Source organism: Pelophylax lessonae, assembly GCF_965119305.1.
Source record: "Pelophylax lessonae genome assembly, chromosome: 5".
In the NCBI taxonomy this organism is placed as follows: domain Eukaryota; kingdom Metazoa; phylum Chordata; class Amphibia; order Anura; family Ranidae; genus Pelophylax; species Pelophylax lessonae.
This window is the reverse complement of record NC_138772.1, coordinates 360708068-360725816: the sequence shown is the minus strand read 5'-3', so window position 1 is coordinate 360725816 and position 17749 is coordinate 360708068. Positions and strand designations below refer to the sequence as shown.

The 17749-nt window shown below is 39.6% G+C and overlaps 1 protein-coding gene and 1 pseudogene across 2 annotated transcripts in view; one reads left to right on the top strand and one right to left on the bottom strand.

Moving 5' to 3' along the window:
- The window catches only part of GALR1 (galanin receptor 1), a 379108-nt gene that overhangs the window by 85114 nt on the left and 276245 nt on the right, over positions 1-17749 (top strand). The window lies entirely within an intron of this gene.
- LOC309555611 (ADP-ribosylation factor 1-like) lies at positions 9737-16707 on the bottom strand (annotated as a pseudogene). Its single transcript has 3 exons — positions 16647-16707; positions 9984-10340; positions 9737-9948 (listed from the first exon to the last, which is right to left on the bottom strand). The product of its transcript is annotated as an ADP-ribosylation factor 1-like (transcript).

The following is a 17749-nucleotide window of genomic DNA, read 5'->3' as shown; positions in this document are numbered from 1 at the left end:
ATCCTAAAGCTAGCTGACAAACATTTATGATCTGATTTACTAATGTGAAGGTAGGTAAAGTGAACGTAATCAATTGCGCGCATAGGTAAGTTTAAAAAATGGAGCTTCTCTTGCCAGTGACTAGATGCCTAGCTAAAAAAGATAAACACATTCACATCCTACTTCACTTCACACTTCAGTACATCAAGCTCTCTATCTTATGTTTTATTGTCTTACTTTTTTCCTCCATTCTACTAAATTTAATTCTTGGCTGTCCAAGCCAGACACAGAGATGTAAAAATGAATAAATCTGCAACAAATGCTGCCCATACTGTGTTGCAAAGAAGGCAAAGTTTCTTTTATAAGATTCTAAAGCTACAAAAAGACAGGTGCAAAAATAAGTGCTTTTTTTTTTTTTTAAAGAGAGGAGACTACAGAGATAAATATTTGCTCATAAAGAAATGGCTACCCTAGTGCTTTTAGATGCTTTATATTTCATTCAAATAAGTCTTTACATTGTTGTTTAAGATGATCTGAAGTACACAAGCCAAGGCTGCTATGATTCATTAACAAAAGACTTAACAAGAGACAGCCAACATAATAAACTAAGATTTCTCGAAAGGAAGATGCAAAACTTTAAAGGGCAGGTCAGCAGCTATTGCACTTAAGGTTAGTACAATGCAGTTTCTTAGTAGAATAATGGATAATCAAAAAGTACACGTAGTGTTCAATATAAAGTTTAAAGTTTAACTCCCAGCCAAAGCTTTTTTCTTTCATTTTGATAATATATATATATATATATATATATATATATATATATATATATATATATATATATATATATATGTGTGTGTGTATCACCCTCCTACGTAGGTGCTAGGAAAAGCATATATGTGGCCCTGTCTGCCTATCAGGGGGGGGGGGGGGGGGCATGATCAGTCAGTTAGGCTGTGATATGTTCCCAGATGTGGTCTGTTGAGTCTCCCCACTGTATCCAATGAGGGATCTTGTTGGACAGTGGAGGAAACCTGGCCAATAGCACACCAGGGCTTATATCTGTCTCAGTGGGTGGAGTTTGTCGCAATGCACCCTGGGACTGGGTATAAGCCTGAGGGGAGCACGTGACAACGCATCTTTGGTGGGAAGCAGAGTCCCAGGAGGAGGCTGATGGCTGTCTCTCCTCCTGTCAGAGCAAGTGAGGGTGTCCTGGGCAGCTGGCCTAGAGGACCGGAGGCTGAGCTGGGCTACAGGAAGGACCCATAGTGCTGTGGACCGAGTGGAGCTGCTGGGCAGAAGTTTCCTGGAAAAACGGTGTTGTGAGTACTCAAAACTGCCCAGGGGTCTGCCTGAGAAAGAGGGCCACTCCAGAAGGTCAAAGGGATCCAGGAGCCAGCTAGCCAGTAGTGGTAGCTTAGAAAGAGGGTGCCAGTATCTAAGCCCTGAAGATTAGAGTGAGAAAGAGGGTGCCGGTGCAGGCCCTGAAGTGTTCAGCAGTGCAGCAGTGTATTCAAGTAGCTATCTCAGCAGGAGTGCTTAGGGGAGCTTGAAGGGGACTCTTTTAGTCAGAAAAGCAGTCCCAAGTCAATTCAGCATTAACAGGCAGCTGGCCAGCATTCAGCCAGCGTCAAGTCAGTGCCAAGTTGCAATATGTAGGTGTCTCCGCCAAACAAGCCTAGTTTAGTTCCAGGAATGTCCCACTCATCCCTTCTCCTATACAATTTACCAAATAAATACAAAAAACACAAAGATACTGGATTGATCATTGTCTCAGTGCTCACAATTGGAGAACAAGTTTAAATATACTGTTGTTGCTAGCGGTAACCCAGGGGGACCCATATCCAGCAGAACGGGTGGGGATTGCGCTACATTTGGGGGCTCATCCAGGATTTCACCCTGGGTTACTGGGTCAGTTGCCCGTGGCAACGGCCAAAAGAAAAGTTCAAAATTTCCATTTTTGTGTCCGGGATTTTATTCCAAAACTCAAGCCAAGTGTGAGGTCAGCTCTGCAGGAGGTAGGGAGAGTGGGATGAAGAGTGATGTGCACATGGAAGGTTGGCTGTGGCAATGGAAATCTTCCAGTCAGTACTGCAAAATGGCGGGAACCTTCCATTTCAATTATGAGATGTACTCTGCTATCAAGTATTGGAGAGAAGGGAGGAGATCTATTTTAGTGAATAAAAGCTGCAGCTGCTTAACAGAAAAAGGTCCAGGAGTGGACGAAGAAAATGGCAGCTAGGGGCACATGGAGCAGGGTGCCAGGGGCCAAGTTTGTGTTCAGGCTGTATGGACTGATGTTGACCGTGCATACAACAGCGGGACATTTGTTCTTTACAGCAATTGCAGTGATACTGTGAAGATTGCAGTCGGCCATGCTGGGAGGGGTAGTGGGACTATCTTCGTAGACAGTATGGCGGGCCTTACTTGTACAGTACATGTGTCGGGGAGAAGACGGTTGACTGTGCATGTGACAGCGGGACAATTCTCTTGCCTGGCAAAGAGGGACAGCTGGCTCGGAATTGTGCTATATATATATATGTGTATATATATATATATATATATATATATATATATATTTTTTTTTTTATTTGAAGTTTATGTTGAATTTTCAGGAGTCATATTGTTATTGTTGTCTGTGTCATATAATGGAGATTTCCCTCAAGTTCCTCCCTGCACAGATCACATGGGATGGACACAGGCATGTACAGATCAAGCAGAACATCTGATAATGTGTTTATTGCCCTATTCTTGTGACAGCTGCACACTGTTTTTCTTGTATAGATGCCACTGGGAGTGAAAAAAAATCCAAACATTTTAACACTTTCCCACCTAAAAAAAAAAAAAAAGGTTGGATTTAGGCTTTATATTATTCCAGTCAAAATGCTTGCATTGGGCACCATTTAATATATTTTTGCCTCATACTGGGTATTTAGCAGGACTCTGAAGGGTGAACAGAATTGCGAGGAAAGTCTCAGTTCTGGGCAAAATGTACTTTGAATCTAGGGTCACATACAACAATGAAAACCATTTTTTCTATTAGAACAGAGGAAGGCTAGAACTTCAATTTGTTTTTATCGATTTGTATGTCCACATTGGAGATTTTCTCACTCTTCCTGCCCTTGGACAACAGTTTTACCATGACATTCAGAGGAATTTGTAAATCCTCCCTACAAGACCACAGACAATAATGAAAACCTGATAAAGGTTCTATCCCTTTCTGCCATGTCAAAGTGTCCAATATTGAGTTGGTGTTCTATTGGGTTGAGATCAGGTCTCTGTGCGGGCCAGTCAAGGTCCTCCACCCCAAACTTCCTCATTCACATCTTTATGGACTTTGCATTGTGCACTGATGCGCAGTCATGTTGGAACACGAAGGGCCAACCCCAAACTGTTCCCACAAAGTTAGCATGAAATTGTCCAAAATGTCTTGGTATGTTGACACCTTAAGTGTTCCCTTCACTGGAACTAAGGGACTAAGCTCAACCCCTGAAAAACAACCCCACACCATAATGCCCCCTCCACCAAATGATTTAGACCAGTGTACTAAGCAAGGTCCATAAAGACATGGATGAGCGAGTTTGGGGTGGAGGAACTTGTCTGGCCTGCACAGAGTCCTAACCTGAACCCGATAGAAACACCTTTGGGATGAAATAGAGCGCAGACTGCGAGCCAGGCCTTCTAGTCCACATCAGAGCCTGACCTCACAAATGTGCTTCTGGACGAATGGTCAAACATTCCCATAGACAAACTCCTTAACCTTGTGGACAGCCTTCCCAGAAGAGTTGAAGCTGTTATAGCTGCAAAGGGTGGGCCAACTCAATATTGGGCCTACGGGCTAAGACCGGGATACCTATAAATTCATGTGCGTGTAGAGGCAGGCGTCCCAATACTTTTGGTAATATAGTGTATGTCCATAAATACTGCAAGGCCTGTACAAATATTCTCAAGGGGAACAGTGCTAGGCTTTGATAGACTTTAGTGGACGACAGTCACTTCTATTATTTAAGAGAAGCTAGCATCAAGGGTGTCTCCCAACTTTCCCCTTCTCTCCTGCATAATCATTAAAAAAAAGGGGACAAAGGTGATCCGAGCAAGCATGTTTATAAAAAGATCTTTCAAAGCATTATGTTGGCAGTAAAATTGTGCCCTAAGATCTGAAAACTCCAATCTCTATGAGCAGCTTTAAACACTTTAGGGCTTGATACAAAATCAGACAAATTTGCATAAGAAAAAGTATGTACATTTTTTTCATTTGTAGGATAAATAAATAAGTGCCCATTCACACCACAACATGGTGAAGGAAACCCAGGTTTCATGCGTGTGTCCCGCACCGCACTCAAAATGCACTGCAGTTGCGATCTGCAGTGGGTGTCAGTGTTAAGTTAATGACACCCCAAACGCAGGTCGCAAACACAGTGCGTTTGCCTGTGCCGGTTCGCATGGTATCGAAGAACCATGCAATCCAGTTGCATTGCGTTTTTTAACCACTTGCAGACCAGGCTTTTTCTAGCACTTTTTGTGTACAAATTTAAATCATTATTTTTTGCTTTAAAATTATTTATAACCCCAAAACATTATACTTTTTTTTAGCAGAGACCCTAGCGAATAAAATGGCGATTGTTGCAATTTTTCATGTCACGCGGTATTTGTGCAGCGGTTTTACAAACACAATTTTTTGGGGAAAAAAAAATCACTTTAATGAATTTTAAAAAAACATAGCACAATAGTTACCCCTATTTTGTATAATGTGAAAAATTATGTTATGCTTAGTAAATAGATACCTAACACCTCACGCTTTAAAATTGTGCAAGCTCCCGGAATGGCGACAGATTACGGTACTGAAAAATCTCCATTGGCAAAGTTTAAATGCCTTTATAGGTTACATGTTTAGAGTTACAGAGAAAGTCTAGCACTAGACTTATTGCTTCTCGCTCTAATGTTTGTGATGATACCTCAGTGCCTCACATGAGTGGTTCGAAAACCATTTACATATGAGTGCACAACTTACGTATGCATTCATCATGCGAGCACGGAGGGATGAGGCAGCTTTCAAATTTTTTTTATTATTATTTATTTTACTTTTTATTCTTTATTTGCACACTGTCCGTTTTTAATTTTTTTTTTATCACTTTTATTCCTGTTACAAGGAATGTAATCATCCCCTGTAACTGAGATAAGGATGAAAGGCCCTCTATATGAAGAGATCTGGGGTCAAAGAAACACCAAATCTCTTATTTACCTTTAAAAGCAAAAGATTAAACAAATATATATTTTTTGATCTTTCGCTTTAAAAAAAAAAAAATGTCTTCCAGCCTGGACAGGAAGTGATGCCATTACGTTGCTCCTGTCCTCCAAGGGCATAGAGTTGATCAAAGGGTATTAACTCTTTGATTGCCTATGGGAGCAGCCAGCCGCACTCGGATCATTTCTCGGGCAAACCGGTAGAAACGGTAAGCCGTAGAAACAGCGGCGAGCTGCGGGTCGGGGGAGGAGGTGGGGGTGTGGACCGCCAAAGCAACTCATTAGCCACTCAGACAGGTTTTATGACAAAACGGTATGGGGTTATGCCTAATATCTTCAGCCATAACCCCCGGTAAACCACTTGCAAACCGCACTATATATCTATATATATATATATATATATATACAGTCAGGTCCATAAATATTGGGACATCAACACAATTCTAATCTTTTTGGCTATATACACCACCACAATAGATTTAAAATGAAACAAACAAGAGTTGCTTTAACTGCAGACTTTCAGCTTTAATTTGAGGGTATTTACATCCAAATCAGGTCAACGGTGTAGGAATTACATAAGTTTGTATATGTGCCTCTCACTTTTTAAGGGACCAAAAGTATTAGGACAGATTAACAATCATAAATCAAACTTTCACTTTTTAATACTTGGTTGCAAATCCTTTGCAGTCAATTACCGCCTGAAGTCTGGAACGCATAGACATCACCAGACGCTGGGTTTCATCCCTGGTGATGCTCTACCAGGCCTCTACTGCAACTGTCTTCAGTTTCTGCTTGTTCTTGGGGCATTTTCCTTTCAGTTTTGTATTCAGCAAGTGAAATGCATGCTCAATCGGATTCAGGTCAGGTGATTGACTTGGCCATTGCATAACATTCCACTTTTTTCCCTTAAAAAACTCTTTGGTTGCTTTCGCAGTATGCTTTGGTTCATTGTCCATCTGCACTGTGAAGCGCCGTCCAATGAGTTCTGAAGCATTTGGCTGAATATGAGCAGATAATATTGTCCGAAACACTTCAAAATTCATCCTGCTGCTTTTGTCAGCAGGCACATCATCAATAAATACAAGAGAATCAGTTCCATTGGCAGCCATACATGCCCACGCCATAACACTACCACCACTATGCTTCACTGATGAGGTGATATGCTTTGGATCATGAGCAGTTCCTTTCCTTCTCCATACCCTTCTCTTCCCATCACTCTGGTACAAGTTGATATTGGTCTCATCTGTCCATAGATGTTGTTCCAGAACTGTGAAGGCTTTTTTAGATGTTGTTTGGCAAACTCTAATATGGCCTTCCTGTTTTTGAGGCTCACCAATGGTTTACATTTTGTGGTGAACCCTCTGTATTCCCTCTGGTGAAGTCTTCTCTTGATTGTTGACTTTGACACACATACACCTACCTCCTGGAGAGTGTTCTTGATCTGGCCAAGGAAAGAATTCTTTGGTCATCCACCACAGTTGTTTTCCATGGTCTTCCGGATCTTTTGGTGTTGCTGAGCTCACCGGTGCGTTCTTTCTTTTTAAAGATGTTCCAAACAGTTGACTTGGCCACACCTAATGTTTTTGCTATCTCTCTGATGGGTTTGTTTTGTTTTTTCAGCCTAATGATGGCTTGCTTCACTGATAGTGACAGCTCTTTGGAACTCATATTGAGAGTTGAGAGCAACAGATTCCAAATGCAAATAGCACACTTGAAATTAACTCTGGACTTTTTATCTGCTCCTTGTAAATGGGATAATGAGGGAAAAACAAACACCTGGCCATGGAACAGCTGAGCACCCAATTGTCCCATTACTTTTGGTCCCTTAAAAAGTGGGAGACACATATACAAACTATTGTAATTCCTACAGCTTTCACCTGATTTGGATGTAAATACCCTCAAATTAAAGCTGAAAGTCTGCAGTTAAAGCACATCTTGTTTGTTTCATTTCAAATCCATTGTGGTGGCGTATAAAGCCAAAAAGATTAGAATTGTGTCGATGTCCCAATATTTATGGACCTGACTGTATATATATATATATATATATATATATATATACAGATATAGATATATATATATATATATACGTGGTAGTGCATGCACTACTTTTGGTGCGATACAGCCCATTTAAAATGACTGGGCTCAAATCACACTGCACCGAACCACATGTTAACTGGTCCTTACAGTGCATGAAAAATATTTACAACGCATGCCAATCGAATCATGATGCCTAGGTTCAGGACTTAGCAAGAAATTATTCATTCAACTTTTTCTCTTATAACGAAACAATAGAGAAACAGCTGTCCTTCAAGAAGTTTTATGAGTTTTAAAACTATTTTTACCTTGGGGTTGAAATTGCTGAAAATAACTGGAACATGTTATCATAACACCAAAAGAACCATAAGGACAGTTGGAAATGGAATTGAATTTATGGAACAGCTACAAAGAATACGATGATAGCTTCATAATAGGAAAGCTATGTGGCCTGTATCTACTGTAATGCAATATAAGCTATCTCAAACAATTATTCTGTTTCCCAGATATGCTTTTATAAAAACCATGTTTGTCCACTTATCACATTTATTCATGTAGAAGCACCGTCACATCCTTGACATGCTAGAAAAAAGTTGTATACGATCAAACACAGATGTTATTTAAAGGAGTATATTGTCGACAAAATATCTATACACAACTTCTGCTCTACAAGGTTTTTTAATGGCTGTGTATAATGTCAGCTGATAACTTAGGTCATAAATCCAATTCAGCTCAAAAATATATTATTTTGGTAATTGCAGCTATCCATAAACTTCAGATCCAGAGGAATACATTGCTGGGGGGGGGGGGGGGACATTTGCCCCGACATTTGCCCCCTGGCCTTCTGAGCCAATATAAATAATATATCTTGGATTGGTGGGCCTGAGAAGATACTCCCCCATGCAGACCTTATTAAAAACAGGATCCACAGCCAGTGATAGATGCAGTTGTATAGCTGTCTGGTCCCTATTCAGTCCTGCGTTTACAGTGCTTGGCAGAAGAATACCTAACAGCATTCCTTTGCGGCTCTAAGATTTTTTGTGCCTAAATGCAGATAGCTGTAAAGCAAGTCAATTTTGCAAGAATGCAAAACTGTGAAATAAGTTGTGTTTATATGATCTTCAGTTCGTGTTAGCAAAATACACTCACCAGCCATTTTATTAGGTACACCTTGCTAGTACCGGGTTGGACCCTCTTTTCTCTTCAGAACTGCCTTAATTCTTCATGGCATAAATTGAACAAGGTGCTAGAAACATTTTTCTAAACAGATATTTTGGTCCATATTGACATGATAGTATCACACAGTTGCTGCAGATTTGTCAGCTGAGCGTCAATGATGCAAATCTGTTCCACCACATCCCAAAGGTGCTCTATTGGATTGGTATCTGATGAATGTGGAGGACATTGGAGTACATTGAACTCAGTGTCATGTTCAAGAAACCAGTTAGAGCTGATGTGAGCTTTGTGACATACAGTATCCCACAAAAGTGAGTACACCCCTCACATTTTTTTTTTATATTTTATTATATCTTTTCATGTGACAACACTGAAGAAATGACACTTTGCTACAATGTGAAGTAGTGAGTGCACAGCTTGTATAACAGTGTAAATTGCTGTCCCCTCAAAATAACTCAACACAGCCAATAATGTCTAAACCGCCGGCAACAAAGGTGAGTACATGCCTGATTATCAATTTGTGTTACCTAATATACCTAATAAAGGGGTCGTGGAGTGTATATTCCAGGTGCATCAAAACGTAGAGTTTACAAAGTTTGCTGCAGCCTGAGTAAAAAAGCCTTTCCCCTGCCAGCACACTGCAAAAAAGAACTCTTGCTTTTTGTGTGGAAGCTGTGGACTCTGTAAGGCTCTGGCGCCACCCTCCATCCCACTTGCTGTCTATTTGTGATGATGGTATGGTATTTTTTTGTATTTTATATACTTTAAGTGAGTCCACGTTATTTTTACAGAACAGTCATCTTGCTTAGCTCATTAAATTGTTTTGTCTACAATTCACCCCCTACAGTACATAACTTTTAGCATATACTCTATGTGTGAAAAATAGTTTAAAAAAAGCAACCAACCTTCATGATGCCCACTAAATCATTGCAGCACCATAGCGCACTTTGGGCTGTATTAATAAAAAAAAAAAAAAAAAATTGCAGAGCTCTTCTTGTGCATATATATTTGTGAATGCCAGAAAAATTAAATATTACCAGGCTATTTTCTCTCCAGGTCGGATGTTCTTCATTCATAAGAATAGCGTGAATCAGGAAAAAATACAATATAGCCACTAGATTAAGCTGATGATCATGGAAAATAAATAAATATGAGCGTTAGCTATATCTATGACCATAGTTGCTAGAATAAAAAAACTGAATGTGTATTTTTCTCCATACTCCTCTGTTTTTTATCCGTTTGCTTCCACTGGTGTTGCTGCCGCCCCTCTATGCATTTCATATTGACTTCATCATATTTTTTTTATTTTTTTATATGATTGGTGGTTTTTATTTCTGGTTCCGGAGCTGATTGGACAGCCAATCCAGTCCTTCATAGAGACCATCTCCACTAGTTGCACAAGTTACCTTGATGTACCAGTTTCTATGGGGGAGGGAGTGCAGTCCTAGCTTGTCTGTTATTTCCACTGCGTTCATAGTGTTCAGCAGATCCTGTTTGTTAGTGAACAATTTCCCAATTTTCCTTTGGGATTAATAAAGAATTCTGTATTCTGTAACACCAACAATACTGCCTCTCAAAGCTCTTCTTGCGACAACATCCTCATTAACTCTTCCTGTGCTTCGTTTACTCACTCCCGATCGTTGCTGTCCACCATGAAGTTTAAACCTTGTGTGTTTTGGAAGTAGTGACACCACAGAGGCCTGATCTTGTCTTGACCACCCGCATCCCACACCATAAAACTGATGTTCTTTATGTCTCTACGTTAAAACCTATTGTGAGGATGGTTGCGATGATTTCTCCTAGCTTCAGCTTGTATGGAATAGTGGTTTCACCTGCGGCATCCAACCGCACCATCAGAATACGCATCTCTTTCTTGCCGAAAAGACCCTTGAAGAAGTTGGCAAACATATTCCCTATGTTGGAAATGTGACAGTGTCAGGAATGACAAGAAACAAAAAAAAAAACTGTCTTGGTGTATCCCAGCCGGTTCCCTCAGGCTCGGATCTCCTCTGAGGCATTGGTTGGTCAAGCACAAGATGGCGGATCCCGGCGGCCACATCACTGGCACAGAGAGCGCGCTGTGTAAAGAATTTCATGCTGCTGCTCACTGTAATAGAATGTTCTGTGATCTGCATTGATATTACTCTACAGAAACATCTCCTATATATTCTCATATACCTCATCAATACATCTGTAAGCTCGGGCAGCTCCCTTATAATTTGCAGTTAACAAATAAAAGAGAATAGTCAATAAATGTGCACAATAGATTCCCTTTAAACAGAACCAGTCATGTTTTTTTCAAAGGCCAGATTCAAAATCCCTAAGTCCCTAATAATATAAAACCTTTAGTATAAGTTTTACTATTATGGATCCATTGCACTGCTGAATGTGATAAATGTGACACATTGAAGTGCGGAGAAGGCATCGTCATGCCCCTCTGATGTTGTATTCTCAAAGCTGTGGGAATATGTTGGGACAACACACTTTCTACATTATCTCTATCCATATAGCTGCAGGAAATGCTGCTCCTCAGTAGTAGATGTCATTTCAAGGCTCTGGGACTGTAATTCATGTACACTACTTTACTTTGTGGTACATTGAGTTTGTTCTTTAAAATGTAGCTGGTATCCCAGTATTAAAAGATACATCATTGTCTCTTAGAAGCTGAACTCTAGGCAAACAGCTAAATTATATACATGTAATTAAAATACAAGAGCTAAAAAATATGTTAGAATCACACTGTAGGGGTGATATAGGACCAAGAATATACAGTGGATTGAATACTATAGGACTTTAATGGATAAGGTCTGGCAGTCAGGGAGCACACGTAGAAAGTAAAACATTCAAGAAACTTTATTATATGAATAAAAACATGAAAAGGTGCATATGTACAATACATTACATCTGAGACAGTACATCAGAGATATAGCAAGGGGACAGTCATAAAAGTTCATAAGGTTCGATGCGTTTCGCCAATTAGGTGAAGGGTGGCTTCATCAGAAACCATTATGTTTGATTGATGTCCCTTATAACATATAAAGAAGATACTGTATATATGAACAAACATAAAAAACAAATAATTTATAATATTCGGCTATAAAAATCTAGAAAATGCAAGAGCTGTTTTACACGCTTTCGGTAATTTGGTTGATCCAGTCCTGAGATTTACACAGCTCTGCCACATAGCACAGCCCTATCAGGCATTGGAGGGGACCTGATTTTTCTCTAGTGCACTTAGATGCCCCCTGCCCAACCACAGCCTGAGACTGAACAGTGAAATGTAAAAAGAACAGTAAGCTTACCTCTTTGTCACTCTTCTCTCCTCTATCAGCATGCTTCTTGCACTGCATCATGTCTGACTGGCTCCGTGTACTGCTTTTTTTCCCCCTTGTGTGAGCTCTGCTGTACAGTAGACTGCAAAAAGGCCAATACTAAACCAATTACACTGCTTGCATTTAAAAGAAAAAAAAATTGTAAAGTATTAGGTTAAGTTCAAACCATTATGTTGCAAAAACATGTATGTTATCGCAATGCACAGCAACATATGCTACACGTGTTGGTGCTCTGTGTTGCCATTTAATGTGGATAGCACCCTAATGCCCTTGCAAAATACATCTTAAGAGCCATAAAACTATACTGTGTGCCATATGAAATTTAAGGTCATCTATAATCAGCTGTCCCACAGAGTTCAGACATGTGATCTGATGAATTTTTTTTCTTGTTGGCCGATCTATTTTCTTAACAGCATTAACCAGGCAAACACATGATCATTCTTGATCATGTTTTGGAGCAGTGACAGTTTTGAGCTGTATGTAGCTTCCTTAGTATTCCAGATGTGCACATTTTTGGACTTATAATTCTGTAGGCAGATACAAGCAAGCCATCTCTGATTGATCAATGTTCCTGACCATATGTAGTGCTACCCCTGCAGGAGCTGCTTAAGTAAGATTGGTTGGGTACTCTGCCTCTCAACTCCAAGAACAATCTCAACCCCTCTGGCACACCTGGTAATAATGTAAGCGCAAAGACCAATGGAAACACACAAGTTATAATAAAACACAGAAATGTTTTTACTATAAGGTTTCTGTGTAAAAGTAACAGGCAGTAAGTCTTCATTCACACTACTGCGACTTGTCAGGCAACTTGTCAGCCTGACAAGTCGCGGTCCGTCGCGGTCCATGCAGTGCTACAGGACCCGTTCTAATAGGAGCGACACAAGTCACTCCGACTTAGAAAAAGGGTCCTGTACTACTTCGGGGCAACCTCGGAGTGACTTGCATAGACATTCATTATATGAAGTTCGTGCAAGTCGCGCCGAAGTCGTGCCGCTTCATGCGGTCAGCAAATTTTTAATATACACATGCAGAATATACATTTCTTTTTAGAAAAGCATTTGTCTTCCAAATAAAGTGTAATTGATACTCTCACAGTTTAATATCTATTGAAAAAGAAAGGATTTATATAAATATTTAGAACATGATATAAAAGATTATTTGATAACACGGTAAACATAAAAAAATAAATGAAAGCGAGCAAAACCCTTTAAAGCTTCTGTTTAATGAAAAAATATTTTATATATCTAAAAAAAATCCTTCTTTCATGCAAACCATTATTTGACCAAAAAAAAAAAAAAAAAAGGAAACATAAAAGTCCGACTGAGCTCAACCCTAATTATAACATATGTTGTATCCATAGATAAGTGTAACAGGACCCAGTGATGAGACACATGTATAGAAATGTAGAAATCAACTTTATTAAACACAACTAAAGTATCTCACAAAAGTGAGTACACCCCTCACATTTTTGTAAATATTTTATTATAGCTTTTCATGTGACAACACTGAAGAAATGGCACTTTTCTACAATGTAAAGTAGTAGGGGTGTACTCACTTTTATTGCCAGCGGTTTAGACATTATTGGCTGTGTGTTGAGTTATTTTGAGGGGACAGCACATTTACACTGTTACACAAGCTGTACACTCGCTACTTTACATTGTAGCAAAGTGTAATTTCTGCAGTGGTGTCACATGAAAAGAAAACATATTTACAAAAATGTGAGGGGTGTACTCACTTTTGTGAAATACTGTATCTAGACAATACAAAGCGTACTATCTATCTCAAAAAAACATAATTGGCCAATTATTAAAAATACTCACTACCATGGCAGCTGCAGGGAAACTCCTCTCCCAAAAGAACAAAGGGGAGAAAAACAAAAATATATTAGCACATATATATTGAATGTATATGCCCCATGAATATGTGTTAGCAAAATCAATAATTGTGTACAAGTGCCTCCTCCGATTGTAATGTGTAGCTCCTGGCTGAATGTTGCAAACAATTCCTTAGAAAGGGATTCTATGGTGAGTTACAGTATATTCCAGAGCTAACATTTTTCCCCCTTCCCCTATTCTTTCTTGAGGACACATCTTAGAGTCTTTCTTTCAATCATTATTTGACCAAGCACCACCCAAGAACATCTATTTAATATATAACTAAGTGGCAGATTAGTGTGACTCATAAGTGTGCTGCTTTACCCTTCATTGTTTATTCAGGGGGTGGAGGAGCCTGGGCAAAATTAGGCCAGTTCAGCAGAACTGATTAAATCCTTGCATTGAATCTTCCTCTCCCTGTCTGTCTGGGTTCTGCTTTACATGGACTGCAAGTGGATGATACCTAGTCAATTCAAAAATTTACACTGCTTACGCTTAAAGTGTAACTTCACTATCAGGGGAAAAAAAAAAAGCAAATAAAGAAAAAAATAATATAGCGACACAAGTCATATTGTAATTTAATGTTATTAAAAATACCTTTCCTTTTCAATCTGCAGCCGCTGTAATTTTCTGAAAATGCAATGTAATATGGCTACCTGGAGGTGTTATGTACATAGAATGTGTAGAGAGCGCCCCATAGAAACATCGTTTCCTTCTTGTTTGATTGGCTCACTGATTTTCCCAGAAGTCTGCACTAAGATGCAAGTCAGAGTTCAGGCATTCCCTGCACCAACAATGTCATTTTTGGTAAGATACTCCAAATAGGAACACGTCTAAAGGGATGCACACTCTGCAATTTTCCTCATTAGAGCTCTGCAGGTGCACAGCTGATTGATAAATATGAAACCACTTCCATTAGACTCACTCAGCACAGAGAAACAAACAGAGATTTCTTCAGAATAACAAAAGGTAGAAATCTGCAACAAAGTTGGTATAACCTTGCAATGTACATAGATCACCTAGAGATCAAAAGTGGAGGTACGCTTTTAAAATATTCTTATATATGTATTAACGAATACAGATTTGCATTTATTTGTGACTATATACCCCCGGAGTTCAGATTTAAAAACGTCATTCGTCATCTCACAGAGAAAACAATAATTTGTTCTGCTGCTTGGGAATGTTGTCTGGGTGTTAGCCTGTATCATCAAACACTGCAGCAGTGCTCAGATACAAACTACAGCCTAATTACATTTTACACAAATATTAAATAAAGGGAAATTAGATTACATTCAGAACGAAATTCTGCAAACAGCTGCTTAAATTGAACTTTACTGAAACAGTGTGTTCATTCTTTCTTGATTTTGCCACTTATAATATCAGTAAAGGTCTCTTACCACTTGCATGTGTGTATTTTGTTGTGCACAAATAAACCAATATACCTGCATGTAACATAAATGTGCTTTACATTATATTGCCTTTTTTTTGCCAGCCTTAAAGAGGTTGTACCCCTAAAAAGAAAAAAAAATATCTGGTTCCTTAAAAACATGTCACACAGCATAGTGCTTGTGCTGTCTTATCTGTCCCTCTGTATGCTGTAAAAAATCTGGTTGAGCCTGCCTGTTACTGTGTCCCCCCTAGGCCTAGGTGAACTGACCACGGCAATTATGGCTGCTGATCCAGGATACTGTGGTCAGTTTACAAACCTTCATCATTCCGCTATGTTAAAGTCTCTCCTCCTCCCTCCCTTTCAGCTCCTGTGTGTTAGCGATCTCCTCCCTGCCCCTCCCCCCAGGCTTCTATTAAAGTCAGAGAGTAGGATTACTGCCAGCCCCCCTGTTCTGATAAGGTATATTCCACAGTGTAAATGTTTTTTTTTTAATTCCGCCGCTAAATCCCCTATTTCAGATCCCCTCTGTGCAGTCATGTGATCTCCTGCTGCTCTCCTCCCCGGATCTAAGAACCACTGCGGGAGGGGCTGAGCGGATAGCACAGTGGTCACGTGACCTCCCGTCAGACATCAGAGCGGAATCTTAGCACCTCCCACTGTAGCCCTTAGATCAGGGGAGGAAAGTGGCAGAAGGTCATGTAACCACACAGAGGGGATCTGAAATAAGGTATTTAACGGCATAATTAAAAAAAAAAAAACATTTACACTTTGCATTATAGTTACATAGTTACATAAAGTTACATAAAGTTGAAAAAAGACACAAGTCCATCTGGTTCAACCAAAAAAAAACAAAAAACAGTATTGAAAACCAACCATACAATCCCATATACACAATCCTATACCCGTTGTTGATCCATAGGAAGGCGAAAATTAACCCCAGCAAAGCATGATCCAATTTGCTACAGCAGGGGAAAAAAATTCCTTCCTGATCCCCCGAGAGGCAATCGGATATTCCCTGGATCAACTTTACCTAAAAAAATGTTAATACCCATTTATATTATGTACACCTAGGAAAGAATCCAGACCTTTTTAAAGAAATCTAGTGAGCTAGCCAGAACCACCTCTGGAGGGAGTCTATTCCACATTTTCCCAGCTCTCACGGTGAAGAATCCTTTCCGTATTTGGAGACGAAATCTGTTTTCCTCTAGACGTAAAGAGTACCCCCTTGTCCTCTGTGTTGACCTTAAAGTGAACAACTCAACACCAAGTTCACTATATGTATTTATACATGTTGATCCTATCCCCCCTTATCTCCTCTTCTCAAGAGAGAATAAATTCAGTTCCTCTAATCTTTTCTCATAGCTGAGGTCCTCCATGCCTCTTATCAGTTTGGTTGCCCTTCTCTGCACTTTCTCCAGTTCCCAGATATCCTCTTTAAGAACTGGTGCCCAAAGCACCTTTCTATGGTGGCATACACAGAAGAGGAGAGCCTAGAGTGCCGGGCGGGGACCCCAAAAGAGGAGGTTTAGGGTAAACATATCATGTTTTTTATTTCGGGAAAAAAAATTAACTTTACAATCCTTTTAACATCCAGTGATGTCACCGGCCTCATTCACTTACTTAGCCAGGAATCCCCAGCCTTGTAAGCAGAATGGCTGGATGTAAGCAGAGGGGCAGACATGGACTTATAAAAAAAAAATATGTAAGGGTCTCCTAAAAATCGTTGCCAGACTCACATCTAAGCATGTGGCCTAGCTGGCCAGGAAAGGTGGGCTACATGCCCTCAACATTGGGTGGATACCTTACAAGGGGGGACACCCCTAACAAAGCAACTTGTCCCTATGTTGATGAAGGCAAGAGCCTCCTCCCCACAACCCTGCCCTGGGCCCAGCGGAGACACGAACAGCAATAACATTTTTGTAGTAGATTGAGGGAAGGTTTAAAACACTCATCAGTACATATTTTGTTGCTTGTATCTGCTGGGTAGATTTCACTTCACTTTCTGTCCTGTGGATGAAACAAGAAATGAGAGGAAATCTCCACAAAATGAATCAAAATTCCATCTTAGAGAGTTGTCACAGAAATTGAATATTCCCATTTGGAAAATTTTCCATCACCACTTGCATTGGAGATCGCTTAATATTTTTGAATTTTATCTCACTTTCTGTCACAATGACAGTGGTCACAAGGACAAATAGAGGGTTGGGTTTTCCTAGTGGAGACATATACAAAAAAAAAAAAAGGATCTAGTTCAACCACCTCTGGATCGGAAGGTTTTCCCCCTTAATGACCAGGCTATTTAATTGCGTTACCTTAACTGACAATTGTACCCAAATAAAATTGATGTCCTTTTTGCCCACAAATAGAACTTTCTTTTGGGGTGTATTTGATCACCTCTGCAATTTTTATTTTTTGCACTATAAACAAAAAAAAGAGCGACAATTCTGAAAATGAAAACATATTTTTCACTTTCTGCTTTATAACATTCCCAAAAAAAAAATTAAAAATCAAATGTTTTCATCATTTTAGACCAATTTTTTTTCTTCTACATATTTTTGGTAAAAAAATCCCAATAAGAGTATATTGATTGGTTTGCTCAAAAGTTATCGCGTCTACAAGCTAGGGGAAAGATTTATGTCGTTTTTATTTATTTATTCATTTTTTACTAGTAATGGCGGCAATTAACGATTTTTAACAGGACTGGGATCGCACCCCTAACTGAT